Genomic DNA, 16,735 nt, shown 5'->3' on the forward strand with positions numbered 1-16,735 from the left:
GACTTCGGATTTCACAGGTATCTGTGAAATCTTATCTTATGTTTTTCTTTACCCAAATGACCGTAGAATCCAGAAGGCCAGGATGCAGCTGTTGGCTCTTTTGTTTTACCGGAGAGCAAATGGCCTTTGATCTTTGGCGTAAATTGGGGGGAGTTCTAAGTTTTTCTGAGTGCCTAAGGTAGCTTCCAGTTGGTCAACCAGAGGTACGCCTTAATTGAATATATTAAAAAGGAAAGACACACCTTCAGTATAAGAGTTCGTGCACAGGAGTAATAATTCAGACAGCTGCCACTATTTTGCTTTTTTGCATCAGCTCTCTCCAAAGACGCGTCCTTGTCTGTCTTTGTCTGTCTTTGTTTGTCTTTGTCTTGTCTTTGACGCGTCTTTGCCTTTTCTTTGTTTTTTCTTTCTCTATTTTTTCCTGTCTCAAGGTAATGAATGTATATCTCTGTTCCTCTGCAGTTTTGTTGTTGAGTCATACGTTGCTTTGTATGGGATTAAACTCTGTAATTCTGTGACGTCAACACGCATTGTTGTTTTTCCTTGTGGCCGCACGTCGCCCGCTGAGAGTACCTGGGATCTAGAGGAAGAGAGAGCGAAACTTTTTTCCAAAGTTAATTTATAAATTATTCTTCCTTAACATTTGGGGGCTCGTGCCGGTTCTGGAATTTTGGCGGGTGGCTGTTCGTCCCGGATCGATCTGTTTCGGCCCGACGGTTCGGTGCGGTAAGACACTATTTAATTACTTTTTGGTCGTCTGCAGCGCCGTGTGGCCGGGCCAGAGCTGATAGTTGTCGGTGTGTGCGGCCACACATAGTTTAGAAGCTACAGAGGTATATAGATTTTTCCTAAAAGAGTCTGTTGTTTAGAAATTTGAATAAATACACATTACAGGGGATAGTGGCGGATCCAGGCAGAAGGAGTTTACGTTACCTCTGTCCTAAAGCTGGGTTTCTTATTTATGTTCTTTTCCCGGAGGATCAATGCCTGGGCCTCTTTAAAAAAGAATTTTGGAAGTTGTGTATTCAGGTAGTTTGGGCTTGAATCAGCCCGGAGATTTTGACTCATCTCCAGTGGACTTATAATTGGACCGAGTTGTATCACTCGTGGAAAACAAAGGACTAAAATAGGTTGTATCACCTTTTTCTGTGGTAGAAAATTAAGGACTAAGAGTGCAGTTGGGAAAATGATACATCTTACATTCTTGTTGCCGGCGCCTTATTTTTTATTTTTTCCTCTCTGTTTTTTACATTTGTCTGAAACTGTGTTTGTGTTCTCTGTATTTCTCTGTTTGTGTCGATTTTTTTGAGCTTGCTGCCGTGGAGTGTGGTGTTTGAATCTGCTGAGCTCTGTGTGTGTGTGTGCTGATTGCTCTGAGTGGAACGTTGTGTTTGAAAAGCGCTGTTTGTGTGGATTTGAGTTTATTTTTGCTGCATTTTTATTGTAAAGTTATTTTGGACACTGAGTTGCAAAAGATGTTATAGGCCATTCCTATGGTCAGGGTCCGTGGAAAACTCTGGCGGGGACTGAATGGTAAAGTAATTCTTCCTCCAAATATGAGAATCCAGGTTCTTCAGGAAGCTCACGGACTCGGACAGATCCTGGCAGTGGAAGTTCAAAAATACCAGACGACACAGGAACGTCTAGGCTCAGGACCAGTTCCAGGAATCGACTGGGTGCGCCTGAAGGTCATCAAAAGAAAGTGGTCTGAACCTCGCTTCACCGGACCATACAGAGTCGTGGAGAGGACGTCTCATGCTGTCCGTCTACAAGGGAAAGGAGACACCTGGTTCCATTGGAGTCAGTGCACAGCAGCCGAGGAGCCACAACGCGCGCTCCGAGACATACAAGAAGATCTGCAGCTTCAATCTTCGGACGAGGAGCATCTCCAGGCACTTCCAGGAACCGAGGAGGATCTGCAGTTCCAGGAGGGAGTGTAGCAGGGATTCCTGCCACGACCACTTCATATTCCTGAAATTCAAGGCTTAAAAGGCTCGAACAGGCACAATAATCCTGTTCCGATGTCCTTTCATTGAGAAAAGGAGATTTCACCCTCTCCTTAAAACTCACTGTTATATTGGCATAATAATCCAATTTTCAGTGAGCGACGGACGCTCAGGTGGAAACCTGAGGTTTACAACCGAGGAGGAAGACGGGTACACGAAGGATCAGGCTACAGGAGGATCAACATTAACTTCTCTTTTTATTGCGTGTTTTCGTTTTTGCGAACTCTAAAAGAACTTCTGTTTCTTTTTTGCGCGTATTTTTTGATCATTTCCTGACGAAGACTTCATATTTTGTTTTTTGTGGGACTATCAAAGGACATTGAATTGAGAAGAAAAAAAAAAAAAAGTATTTTGTAATTTTTATGTGTTTATGATTTTTTGACAAATTGTAATTTTGTGGCGAATATTGTCTTTTAAGTTTGCAGAGCATTTCTTAGTAATTTTTATATATATATCGTTGTCTTATTTTTTGCATTTTCTACTTTGGGCTGTTGTTTGTACTGTGTTTTTGGTTGTATTGTGATAATTGAGTTTTATGATTTTTCATATTTTTAAAATGATAGGTATTTCTTACTCTTAGTTTTTACTGTTTAAATAGGGGGACTGTTATATAATTAGGCTACTCTTTTAGTTTTTTTTTTAGTATACTACATAGTTTTTGGTTCCTCTATTAGAAGGCTTAATCAATTTTTTGTGAGGTCTGTGTGTCTCAGACCTCAAAAGGGGGACTGTTGAGGAAAAATGATTATTTTTAGTGCTTAATACAGTTAATCTTACGGCATGTGTAAAAGGTATATTGAACATTCTTATTTTGAACAAATTTCTTAATTTTGAACAGGTTTGTGTTAAGGATTTAAAATAAACCAGATGGGCAGGTATTCAAACTACAGGAACCAAATGCAGATCAGAGGGGATCTCTCAATTGGGGCTCCTGCTGTGTTATCAGAGCACAGGAGGCCGTAAAATTAGCATCTGCTGAAGGGCAGTATCACTTGAGCCTGGAGGAGAGATAACGGGAGAGACTTCGGATTTCACAGGTATCTGTGAAATCTTATCTTATGTTTTTCTTTACCCAAATGACCGTAGAATCCAGAAGGCCAGGATGCAGCTGTTGGCTCTTTTGTTTTACCGGAGAGCAAATGGCCTTTGATCTTTGGCGTAAATTGGGGGGAGTTCTAAGTTTTTCTGAGTGCCTAAGGTAGCTTCCAGTTGGTCAACCAGAGGTACGCCTTAATTGAATATATTAAAAAGGAAAGACACACCTTCAGTATAAGAGTTCGTGCACAGGAGTAATAATTCAGATAGCTGCCACTATTTTGCTTTTTTGCATCAGCTCTCTCCAAAGACGCGTCCTTGTCTGTCTTTGTTTGTCTTTGTCTTGTCTTTGACGCGTCTTTGCCTTTTCTTTGTTTTTTCTTTCTCTATTTTTTCCTGTCTCAAGGTAATGAATGTATATCTCTGTTCCTCTGCAGTTTTGTTGTTGAGTCATACGTTGCTTTGTATGGGATTAAACTCTGTAATTCTGTGACGTCAACACGCATTGTTGTTTTTCCTTGTGGCCGCACGTCGCCCGCTGAGAGTACCTGGGATCTAGAGGAAGAGAGAGCGAAACTTTTTTCCAAAGTTAATTTATAAATTATTCTTCCTTAACACCTGTCAGAATTAAACTCCATTAACTTTTGCTCAGTTGCATCTTCAGCTTGTTCTATCAGTTCTCCCCCATCAGGTTCATGCTCCATTGGTGAAATTTCCCTATACCTTTCCTCTGTGTCCTCATCCCCTGGATTCCTGAAAACTAGCTTTTCATCCTTATTATTAAATCATCCTGAAGATAATGAGTGCTTAGACAATTCCCTTCCTATTGGTTTTTCATGTGATGCTGCTGAATGCTGACTCTGTAACCCTGTTAACTGCTGTATCAGTGAATCTAGGAACCAGTGCCCCTGCAGATTAGCCTCCACTATTACAGGGGCTGTACTACCAGTCAGTTGAGGTGGGGACTCCCTGGAGGGAGGTCCTCTGGGTGGAACACTCTGCAGTGGTGGAACGGGAGGGATTACTGGAAAAAATGGCGGCCCAACATTTTGTAAAATGGTTGTGCTCTCAACGGCATTTTCTCTTTCTATTCTATCATGAAATGGCTGTATATAGCCTCCCTGACTACTAGATGTTCCCTTGGAGATACCTGACAGAGTTTGTGGTAAAGAAGGTCCCTGAGATCCAGTTGAAGTAAATGGATTGTTTGAACTAAGACTCATGGACCCCCTGTAACAGTTAAAACAGGATACAAGCTAGGAGTTGAACAATTATAAGGAGGGGGTTCAAGATCATGACTTTTTTGAATAAATTCACCATGCTTTTGTAAATGTGAAGTCCCTTGCCAAAGCACTGCCAGCTCTGACCAGTACTTTCTATTTTTCTCCTGGATCTCTTTCTGTTTTTTAAGTTTATTCTTTTGCCAGAATCTAGCTCCCTCTTTATTTTTTCCTGCCTCCTCATATTTTTCAGCACGTCCCTGGTCTCTGGCCCATAACAAAGGTCCTAATGGAACTTCATCAGTAACCTGTTTCCCTTCTTGAATAATTAGCTTCTCTAAATTCTCTCTCACCTCCTTTTCTTTCTTTTCTTTTTCCCCCTTCTGGTACATCCAGTACTGTGTTAACTAAGCTAATAATCTGCTTTCCCAAATGTTTCCAATTCCCTGGGTCTGCCCAGCTCCATCACATTCTCCTTCCATATTTTATTCACAACCCGCCAACACAGACAATACTGAGACAAACAAAATAACAAAAAATATATATATAACAGAGCTCAGATCCCAGCTGCAGCAACACACATACTCAGACACACAACTCAATGGTTCTGTTAGATAGGTACATGAGTACACAGATCTGCATTGTTGTCACTTTCTGTACCAAGACACATGCATACACACACAGGCCTGACACTTCTCACACCAACACACACAAAGTGCATAAATTAATACAATGAGATAATTTCCCTCCATAAACACTCAAATATGCAGTGAGGTCATCTTCCTCCATAAACACTAAAAAGATCATTTAAAATGACGTCAGCTTCCTTATATCTCTTGTTCCCGTTTTCCTTTATTTTTTCCTTATTTAGGTGCTTTCCATACTCTATAAAACAAAGAAACTTTCAACCCTGATTAAAATCAAGACAAATGAGTCATGTAGAGAGTATTTATGTTTTCCTCCATTTCTGCTGAGTGTCACTCAGAGTGGGTGGAGTTTGTCCACAGGAACAGAAAAGATTCCCGTCAAAAGTTGTGTGAACACCTGCTTTCTCGCAGTTCCTTAGTCAAGTAAAGAGAATAGTGAGAAAGTGGGCTTGCATGTGTGTTGTATGTTGTGTTTGTGTGTGTGTGGTGAAATATGGTTCATAGCTGCAAGGAAACATATAAAATTGGACTTTTTTTTTTAATATATATTATTTCTATTAATTTTAGATTCGTTACAATATAAAGAACAAAGAAGAAACCTGTGCCGCCACACACATACACACATAAAAACAAACAAAAAAAAAACTACAACAAAATGCCCCACATGCACGAGAAACAGGGTGTCAATCCTCTCCTCCAGTCCACGTCAACCCTCAGCCATCAAGAGCAGAGAAACAAAAGCAGGCAAGAATAAATAGAGCTATAAAACAAAATAATAATAATAAAAAATAAAAATAAAATAAAATCCTAGGGACCAAGCAGAAAAGACTCAAGGGGACCCCAAAGTGTCAAAATGTATCTGATTTGTGATTAAGATCATGGGTCAGCTTTTCCAAAGGAAGGATAACAGATATCTGTGTGAGCCACGTATTTACTGTGGGGGCAGAAGGAGAAGTCCATTGTAACAAAATACATTTCTTGGCAAGAAATTGAAGAATTGTAAACAAGGATTTAGAACGTGCATCCAAATGATTGAGGGAAACATTTAGAAGATAGAACACAGGAGACAAAGAAAAGCGAACACCCAAAACCTTTTCAATCACCAAATGTACGTCCCTCCAAAAGGTCCTTCATAAATCACATGACCAGAATAGATGGAGAAAAGTACCTCTGTGCCTCAAACATTTGCAGCACAGATTGGAACGGTTGGGGAACATTCTCTGAAGACGAACAGGGGTATAGTAGGATCTATAGAAAAGTTTGAAATTCTGTTCTTGTATAGAAATAGAAGTGCATTGAGGAAAGGTTCCATTGCAAATCTTAAGCCAATCTAAAGGGCTGAATTTCATCTCCAGATCACGCTCCCACAAGCGCTTGACAGAGTCAAAGTTTGATGGTACAGAGCAGAGGAAGAATGCATAGAATTTGGAAATCAGACCTTTAGGAGAATTGGTGGAAACCAGAACATTTTCTAAGTCTGTCAGTTCCCTACGGAATGCATTGGACCGAAATAATGAATCCATAAAATGTCGAATCTGGAGATATTTATAAAAATCTTTCTGAGGAATGTTGCTCTTGTCCCTGATTTGATTAAATGATTTCATAGCACCGGAAATCAACAAATCAGAGAAATCATTCAGACCAGAACAAGACCAGTTCAATAGGCCAATACTTCTAATAGAAGTTGGTAGGTCTGGGTTTAAAGTCAGGGGGGATCTAATTGAGATAAAGGAGGGAATATTCAAGTATTTCCTTATGTCTTGCCAAGCTAAAATTGGACATTTTTTAATCTTTTTTTGCACTAACCTGACTGCCGGGTCAAATTGACCCGAACAGTATCTATGTAAAAAGTAGACGCAGGGGTTGGTACAAATGTGTAAAATGAATAAATTTTCAATTTATATGTAGAGTGCACCTATTAAGACAAATAGAAAAAGTTTCATGCAAAAAATACTTTATTTTAACCCTCACACACACCATACGCATACATAAGGTAAATTCATGATTATATATCAATGTGACATTCAACAAAAATCACTTTACAATATTTCCACACCACCAAACGTGACTGTCACTCCACCTACGACTACGTCTGCATGAAGACAAGCTGAAATCAATTAGAAGCACCAAGTTTCCAATAGCTTGGGTGGGGGTGCTAATCAATCAATCAAATTTTATTTGTATAGCACATTTCAGCAGCAAGGCATTTCAAAGTGCTTTACATCATTACAAACACAGAAACACAAAGCAACATAGAATCAACAATCAAAACACAGCATTAAGTCAAGTTCTGTCAGGATCCGTGTTTTCCTGTGTATCTGAGTCTCCGTGTTGTCCTGTCTCCCTTTGATTAGTCCCCAGGTGTTTCTCGTTCCCTGATTACCTCTTGTGTATTTAGTGTCACCTGTGTGTCTCTGTGTCGTTGTCGGGTCCTTGTCGGTATTTGCCGCTCTTGGCGTTTGTTCGTTCCATGTGCCCAGTCTGTTTTCTCGTCCCTCGTTTACGGGTTGCTACCGGCGTCGAGCCCTGGCTTCAGCTCGGCCGTGCTGCCCGGCTTTTGGACCGTTTTTGGACTGTGTTTATTTCATGGATTATTATTAAACCGCCATATCTCATCTCATCCTGAGCCTGCTGCGTTTTCCTCACCACCATACACCACCATTTCATGACAACTTCATATTTCATAGATTGTTATTACTATACTGATGCGCTGATATTCTGATGATTTTCAGCATAAAGTTATAGCTGAGATTTAGAACTATTTCCAATTAATTTATAAGTTGCTGCTTAATTGGAATCTTGACATATTTTAAATTCTATAATTAAATCAATCAGATTTCATAGAAAGAAAATATTTATTTAAATAAAGTGAAATCAGGTTCTTCCAGCAGTGATGTCATCGAGGCTTGACATCCAGGTGGAAGTGACATCACCAGCAGGAAAGCCATATGGGCATTTCAGATTAAAAGGCATGAGAAGGGTACAGGGGTCTGACACAGATGAAGGGAAGCTCCTTGGAACAGACATCATCATTCACATGGTCTCGTCCTGTAAAGAGACAAATCCTGACTGCAAACCTTTGACAAAGACTTGGACATGATTTGATCAGTTGCAGAAAGCATGCAGGGCAGATGAAGTGTCTTGCCCAAAAACACAACAGACATGAATGGAGTGGGGGTTCGAACCAGGAACCCACCGATTACAGGACAAACTCCTACTTACTAAGCCACCAGATACATACATTTATACAAAATTATTAAATTACAGATTGTAATTTTCCAGTAATTAATACCATGTAAGTTGATGTCCATGCAGTGTTCGACTCCACCAAAATTATTTGGCTGACCGTAGGACCACTGATCAAACAAAAACTTGGAACCATCACTCCACATCCAGTAGCCTTCCTGAAAGAACATTTAGTTTTAAGTTCCTATGCAAACAAATCACACAGAACCAACCTAGACTTCTGTCACTCATTATAGAAAACATGAACTGTGTTTGGATCGTTTATATTTAAAACCCTCAGCTGGTCAGAGCAGCCGGTGGAAAACAGAGGCAGGTTCTGGTTCTGTTGGAGGTCTCCTCTCATTCCTCTGCACTGTTGCCACATGCTTCCTCAGCATGAGGGAGTTTAGCATAGTCAGTTATTCAATACAACTAACTGGGTTTCCTGAGATAACTGTTGACCAATTGCTATTCTAATCTGCAATTAACTGCATCGTGTTATAACCAGGATCAACTGGAATGTATTTGACTGAACTGACCACTTTATTAGGAACACCTGTTCAATTCAATTCAGTTTATTTATATAACAACAATTCACAACAAAGGTCGTCTCAAAGCATTTACAAAAAGTGCCATGAGAAATGCATCTTGACATAAAAAGTGATCAACCAAACAGAGTTATTTATATGGTTTTAAATTCTCACCGCTACTGAATCATGAGCTCCAACCCAAGTTTGTGTGTTTTGTCCAGTTTCATTGTAGATAAGGTTTCTGACGAAGTCGTACTCATTTCTACTGGTCACTGAGGCCAGATTTCCATCCAATTTGAGACACAATATCTGAAAAAGGCAAACACTGGTTAAACTTTCCTCTGTGCAGTGAGACAGTTGGTGCAGCTGAATATCGACCTTTAGAAATTATGGTTCTATTTGTTTAACGGAAATCAGTTTCTATAACCTTGTTGTTGGTGAATCTTATTGTGTTATATCAATAAATTTACATTCTTTTTAATGTAGCAAATCTGCTGTGACCATCACATCTGTTGTACCTCTGCATCAGCCCAGGACTGTTTGACATTCACATACAGGAAACATCGACCGTCGTACCAAGCCCAACCAGGAGTGCACTCATCACAGTCGGCAACTGGGAAATATTAAGAGAGAAAGTAAATACATCCACCTGATGATCATCATCATTTCAACACCAAACACAGTCAAGAGGTTCAGCTTCATCAAACATTATGGTAAAAAATACATTAAAAATATAATAAATTAATCCAAATTACAGCTTATGAAAATGGGAATTATGTCAATTAATAATTATGAAAAAAGCATAATCAATGTTAAATCAATAGTCAACTAAAAATACTGTACTTCAACCAAAGATTTTATCAGATGACAGTTATTACAAAATATATTCAGATGAAAAACCTCTGAAATGACACATTTATTGGTTCTGATTCAGATATTTTATTCAGAAAATAATTTGCCTTCTTAGCGTTTCTAGCTGCCTTCTGTAAAAACTACTGGGACCTATCCACCTTGTGGGATGGGATGTTTCTATACAATATGTACTGACTAAACAATTTATTAATTTACTTTGTAAAGAAATTAAGTCCTGTACTTTTGCTGAAAGGATGACCCAATATAGCCGATCTATGTAAAAGTTTCTTATCTTATATTGTTGTCTTTTAGGTGTTAGAAACTTCAAAAATAAAAGAAGCACGCACCTTCCAGTTGACATGCCTGTGGATGGAAAACCCAAAGTTTTAGAATAAAATTCCCAACAAAACAAAGTTTCTTCACTTTACACAGGTGCTATACAAACGTACAAAATGCTGCTTGCTCTGGGACAAGACAAACAATAAATAGTTTATCATGTCTAGACTTTAAAATAAAAACCAGGAAAACACCGCGGGACAGTGAATTTTTAATTGAAGCGAAATAAAAACCTGGTAAAAGTGCAGAAAACAATTATCATTTGTTCAAAAGAAAAGATAGCGATGCTGAAGATAAAACGTTACTGCAGATGCTACTAGATGAAATTATCAGTGTTAATACATGCCAGTGGAAATAGCACAAAAAAATTAGGCTACTCAAGTAAAACTACAGTTATTTTGGATTTTAAAATTGCACTTAAATATGTAGTTACTAAAATTAAAAGCGTCATGTGCCTCATTAAAATTTTACTTCAGTTACTTTGTGATGAGCAAAACAAAGTTCTGCTCATTAAAGAAAATGTTTCTGGTGTTTTCTGATGTTTATCTTTACTCATTGATGGTTATTAATTCAAATGTAACTGAGTAACTGCACTCAAAACAAATTCAAGTAAAATTAAAAGTTCGGGTTTTGGAAACAACTTAAAGGACAAATTAGACAAGTTGTTTTACTGGTATTACAGCAATTGATATAAATGGAATTAATTGCTTTCCACCCTGTATGGCAGAACCAAAATACATATCTTTTCCACATTGTGAAGTGCTTCTCCTTCTGTGTTATCCATACGGGTAGCCTATAGTACAGTAAAATATTTATGACTTTATTTATTTTGGTTTGCACAATGAGCCACTGATAATTTTTCTCATAGTACCAGCAAGAATTTAAAACTACTTTCACCCCAGCATACCAGTCATCTTTTCCATTTAAGTCCTTCTCCATACTTACATCAGCTCCATCCCAGAGTCCAAAGCTCAGACCAAGAAGCAGAGTGAAGACAAGACCGGCAGCCATCTGTAGAAAGAATCGTTAGGAAAGTTCATAATTAGTGTCACAAATCAAAATCAAATTTTATTTGATTTCAGCAAAAAGTCATTTCAAAGTGCTTACATCACAAAAACACACAGTCATAAAAACACACAGTCAACAATTGAAACATTACATTTAGTCAAGTGATTTTCTCAGAGCAACTCTAAAAGGTGACGTGTCAGTCAAGATTTAAAGGAACTAAATGTTTCAGCTGCAATATTCTGGCAGTTTGTTCCAGATTTGTGGTGCATAGAAGCTGATCAACTCAATCAAGACATAAAGCATCATGATGAGCAGTAGGACTTTAAATGTCACCTTGTTTTGATGATTAGTTGAAGAGTCTGTTCCAGCAGCAGTTTCTGGTCACAGGATGTCTCAGAGATGGAAACACAGACTTTATATACCTTCAGTTTGTTTGTCTGTGAAGTGGAAATCTTTGAGTAAGTCACTGTCTGTTCTCGTTTTTGTCACTTTTTTACAAAGTGTTCAAGTTGTTGCAGAATCTTCCAGGATTCGGCCAAGGACGTTTTCCTGGTAGCGTGAAGAGTTACTTACCATAAGAACTGATTAGAACCGGACCAAACCGGCTGATGTTGCCACTTCTGCTTCTCTGTCCAGAACAGTGTTCTTGTATGGAATGTACTCTCTGATAACAGAAGTGTATTAAAAATGGACGTATCTGTTAGATGTTGCTCTGCTTTTCCAGACTCTGTTGGATTCAAAGTCCTTTGACTGCCTTCAAATAAAACACTTGAAAGATAAAGTTGAAACTTTATCAATTCTTGAGTGGTTTCTCTTGCTGTTTGATAAGGAATTTCCACCACATTCTGAAGAGAACAGGCGTTTCAACGTGCGTTCATTTATTGTCTTTCTCAGAACGGTACAATACAACTGCAGTACTCAGAAGACACAGCAGATGGCAGCATAACAGCCTCTCCATTAATCATTGAACAAATTACTGCTTCATATTTCAACACTCCCACTTAATTTTTACAATGGTATTAAGATACAAGATAGTGCTGAAATAAATTTTAACTCAACTTGCAAGACTAACGTATTAGTCCTTTTCTGTTTATAGTTTACTTTTTGTCTTGCTGTACTCAACAAAAAATAGTCAACTTTATAATGAAAACTACAAAGCAAGACATTCTATCACAGATTTACATTGGAAAAAGTCCAATCTTTTTTCTAAAATACTCAAACTTCTGTCTTGCAAGAGGCTTTGTCAAGATATCTGCCTTCATGTCATCGGTTGGACAATATTCTAACTTGACTTCACCATTCTGCACACATTCACGAATGTAATGGTAACGAATATCTATGTGCTTGGTTCTTGAATGGTCCACCGGATTCTTTGCTATTGCAATGGCTCCTTGTTTGTCCTCCAGAATCACTGTGGGCTTTGTGACCAAACCCAGATCGTTCAGTAATCTTCTCAGCCAGGTTCCTTCTTGAGCTGCTTGACTGAGAGCAACATACTCAGCTTCTGCTGTTGAAAGTGCAACCGTTGCTTGTTTTTTGCTTAGCCAGCTCACTGCTCCTCCGCTGAGTAGAAATATGTTGCCTGTTGTTGAACGGCGGTCGTCTTGATCTCCAGCCCAGTCAGCATCAGAAGAACCAGTCAAATCTTTGTCCCCTGAACAGTCATACTTTAGAGCAAGGTTAACAGTTCCCTTCAGGTATTGAAGAATCCTCTTCACAGCAGTCAGATGTGCAGTATTTGGATTTGCATTGAACTTTGACACTGCACTCACTGCTTGTGCTATGTCTGGTCTTGTTGTCATCGCCGCATACAGTAGACTTCCAACCATGGACTGATATGTGCTTGGATTGACAGGATTACTGACAGCATCATCCTTTTTCAGCTTTACACTGACGTCAGCAGGGGTTGCAACAGGATTTGCTTTATCCATCCCATATTTCTGAAGAATATTTTCAATGTACTGTTTCTGGTGAAGAAAGATGCAGTTTTTTGCTTTGTCTTGAATAACTGAGATGCCGAGGATGTAGGACAGTTCACCCAAGTCCTTCATTTTGTAGCGCTCTTGGAGAGTCTGTTTTAACTCATCCATGCTTTCAGTTGACTCTGTAATCAGCATCAGATCATCTACATAAACTGCAATCATCTCCAGCTCCTGTGATGACCTCACAAACACACAGGGATCTGAGGTGCTCTGCTTAAATCCAAGATCCATCATGAATTTTGTGAACTCTTTGTTCCAACAACGAGGAGACTGTTTTAATCCGTAGATTGATTTTTTTAGTTTGCATACAAGATGCTCCTGACCTGGTTTGATGTATCCCTCAGGTTGTTCCATGTATATTTCTTCCTCCAGGTGTCCATTTAAGAATGCAGTGACAACATCCATTTGATGTACATGTAGGTTATTCTGGATGGCAAAGGACAATAACGTACGAATTGAGCTAAAACGTACTACAGGCGAAAACGTTTCATAGTAGTCAGCACCATAGAGCTGTGAGTAGCCTTTGGCAACAAGTCTGCACTTGTATCGCTCCACTTCTCCATCACTTTGATGCTTGACTTTGAACACCCATCTTGATCCAATGACCTCTTTGTCCTTTGGTAGATCCACCAGGTCCCATGTTTCATTTTCTTCCAGTGACTGGTATTCCAAATCAGCCGCTTCTTGCCATTCTTTTGCATTTGGACTCTTTAATGCTTCTTTCAGTGTGATTGGCTCCATGACAGAACACACATTAGCACAATGATCAACAGTCACCATATCTGCAAACTCGTCATATCCATATCTCTTTGGAGCCTTTCTGATTCTGCTTCCTCTTTTAATAGTTTCATCGACAGTGACGTCATCATCAGTTGTTTCCTTTTCTTCTGTGATGGTAATCACCTCTTTCTCTGGACAGGAAACTTCCTCCTTCTGTTTCCAGTCAAAGTCCGACTCATTAAAGATGACATCCTTTCGAATCAGAATTCTTCTTTTTTCTTCATCAAACAGATGATATCCTTTTGCGTTGTTTGCATATCCCACAAACCTGAGCTTTACAGCTTTCTTGTCAAGTTTTCATCTTTCAGCATCTGGAACATGTGCACAAGCAACACAACCAAACACTCTCACATGGTTCATGTCAGGTTTTTTACCAGACCATCGTTGGTAGGGTGTCTCTTGCTTCAGAACAGATGTTGGCAATCTGTTTTGTATGTAGGCTGCTGTTGCTGCTTCTTCAGCCCAGTGCATCTTTGGTAGCTTAGTATGTGACAACATGCTCACTTGAAATGTACTCCCCACCATTATCTGATCTCAGTCTTGCAACTTTGTGTCCACACTCATTGGAGAATGTTCTCTCAAATTCCTTGAATTTGCTTAAGACTTCACTTTTTTGTTTCATGAAGTAAACCTTACAACAGCGAGAAAAGTCATCAATGAAGGTTACAAAGTATTTTGACCCACCGATGGATTCAGTCTGCATGGGTCCACAGACATCACTATGGATCAGTTGCAGCTTACGTCTGGAACGGATTTTTCCCACTGCCTTACTGTCTTGTGAGCTTTCCTTCCACACAGGCTTCACAGAAAGAAAGTTCTTTGTCTGTAGAGAATTTCACTCCATTCACCAGAGCTTCTAGTTTCTTTAGTTTGGTGGTGTGACCTAAGCGCTGATGCCACAGATTAGTTGTTACTGATGCACTTGATGCACTATGACAGACCGGCGTAGATCCTTTAATATCCAACTGATACAGTCCATCAGATCTTTGTGTTCCCATTCCTTGAAGAGTTCCATCCTTGCCGCGTATGTAGCACCGAGAGTTTTTGAACTGCACTGTATTTCCTTTTCTTGTAGCAGCTCCCACTGAAAAAAGATTTCCAGACAACTTTGGGACGTATAACACATCATACATTGTGGCAGGTTTAGCATCACTTATTTTGAAGGTCATGTTCAATTTAACAATGCCAAATCCTTGAGCTTCCACCACCCTGCCATCACCCAGTTTTACAGACTGTGTTTTTGAAAACTGCTGGTAGTTTTGAAGGATTTCTTTGTCACAGGTCATGTGTTTTGATGCTCCAGAATCAATCAACCACTCATCTTGTACTGGTCCTTCAGTTAGATTTGCATTTTCTGCAACAAAGGCACTCTCAGATGGGTCTTCTTCATTTTCACATACCGCATTTTTGGCTTTGTGATTTTTGATTTGTTTTTCCCAGCTTGGACAGTTACGCTTTATGTGTCCTTCTTTGCCACACTTGTAACATCTCCATGAACTCTGTCTTTCAGCTCCCCCTACTTTTGAATGGTCCTGCATTTCTCTGTGAACTTGTGTTGACATGGCTAATGCACCACCTGACGTAGCAGCACTGTAGACATCATTAACATTGACTCTTTTTTGCTCTTCATTGATTAATGCTTGCTGAACAAACCGCAATGTCAAATTGTCCATCTTTGTTTCTAGAGCAGTGACAATCGTAGCATAGCTTGGTGGTAAGCTACCCAGGAGTGTTACAATCTGATCTTCCTCTTCAATTACAGCACCTATTGCTCTTAGCTGATCAGTCAGTTCCTTCATTCGTTTTAAATGGTCATTTAAGCTGTCCTTTTCTTTCATTTCACATCTGAAATATTTCTTCTTCAAGAACAGTTTATTTGCTAAAGTGTCTCTCTCAAAATGTCCTTTTAGCATGTCCCAAGCCTCTTTTGGAGTTTGACAGCTTGTTATTAAATACAACTGGGGTGTACTCACATTTAGCACTAACATGGAAAATGCTCTTTCTCTCCGTCTCTCGAATTCTTCCTGAGCTTGTGCGCTAGCGTCCGGAGTTAGCATATCCGTCTCCGTTAGCATGCCCCATAGTAGTGATGTTACGTGATGTGCCGAGGCTTCGAGGCGCGTATCGAGGCTTGCTTCATTTAGGGGAGGAGCCGAAGACGATGACGTCCGAAGCCTCGCTGCCCGGCTGTACCACGTGACTGCTTCGGGAAGTGGCTCAGATGTTTGGCGCGGGGTTTGACAGCTTTAGAAACCCCACAGGCTCCATTCAAAATGTGGGTTGTTGTAGGCGAGTTGCGGTCAGTTGAGAGAGTGGATAGAGTTTTGATAGTTTGGATAGCAGAGTTTGGATAGTGGTTATTTAGTTTGAGACAGTTAGTTTGGTGTTTGGAGAGTTTAGGGGATGGATGGATGGATGGATGGATGGATGGATGGATGGATGGAGCCAGCGAGAAAGAGGAGGATTTCCCCTATGTGGGAACATTTTGATTTGATAAGCCCTAACAAGGTAAGGTGAACTGAACATTTGCAGATGCATTATGTTTGCTTATGAGGAACTGTATTTTTCACTGTTTGTTATTTTCTGTAAAGGTGAGGTGTTTATTGTGCTCCTAAGGAGTTGGGGTACAATAATAACACCTCATCCATGTAGTGTCAAAAAAGAGAAATCGTTTGAAACCAAAAACTGTGGAGAAATTGTTGTTTCTTAATAAAAATGCATGAAATCATCCAAGTTACACAAGCATTAGCCTATTCACTACCCCCTCCCTAGTTCCACAAGCACTTTCACTGTCCTCTGCCTGATTAAGCCCAGGCCATTTTTCTAGAGTCACAGAAAAACATTATTACACAACATGCCATATCACATGACACTACTATTTTGGGAATAATTACACACAGAGAATACATTCAAACAATATTTTATTATACACATATGTGTATACATAATTTATGTAGACAAATGATTTCGTCCTACACCTTTTGTGACGTCATTCCCAAGAGCCATAATAGACAAAAATTCAATGCATCACACCTGTTAAGATACAGCTGGCTGTGATTATACACCTGGCCAGTAGGTGGTTTCGTGTGCACATGAAGCCTCAAGAAATGAACC

The 16,735-nt window shown here is 39.5% G+C and overlaps 1 long non-coding RNA gene across 1 annotated transcript; it reads left to right on the forward strand.

The window, feature by feature from the left end:
* The first annotated feature begins 444 nt into the window (after nucleotides 1-444).
* Nucleotides 445-2,751, forward strand: LOC116718802 (uncharacterized). The gene is made up of 2 exons (XR_004338997.1): nucleotides 445-1,289; nucleotides 1,348-2,751. It is a non-coding gene; the product is annotated as an uncharacterized LOC116718802 (long non-coding RNA).
* The last annotated feature ends 13,984 nt before the right edge of the window (nucleotides 2,752-16,735 follow it).

Source organism: Xiphophorus hellerii, chromosome 1, assembly GCF_003331165.1.
Source record: "Xiphophorus hellerii strain 12219 chromosome 1, Xiphophorus_hellerii-4.1, whole genome shotgun sequence".
Taxonomy (NCBI): Eukaryota; Metazoa; Chordata; class Actinopteri; order Cyprinodontiformes; family Poeciliidae; genus Xiphophorus; species Xiphophorus hellerii.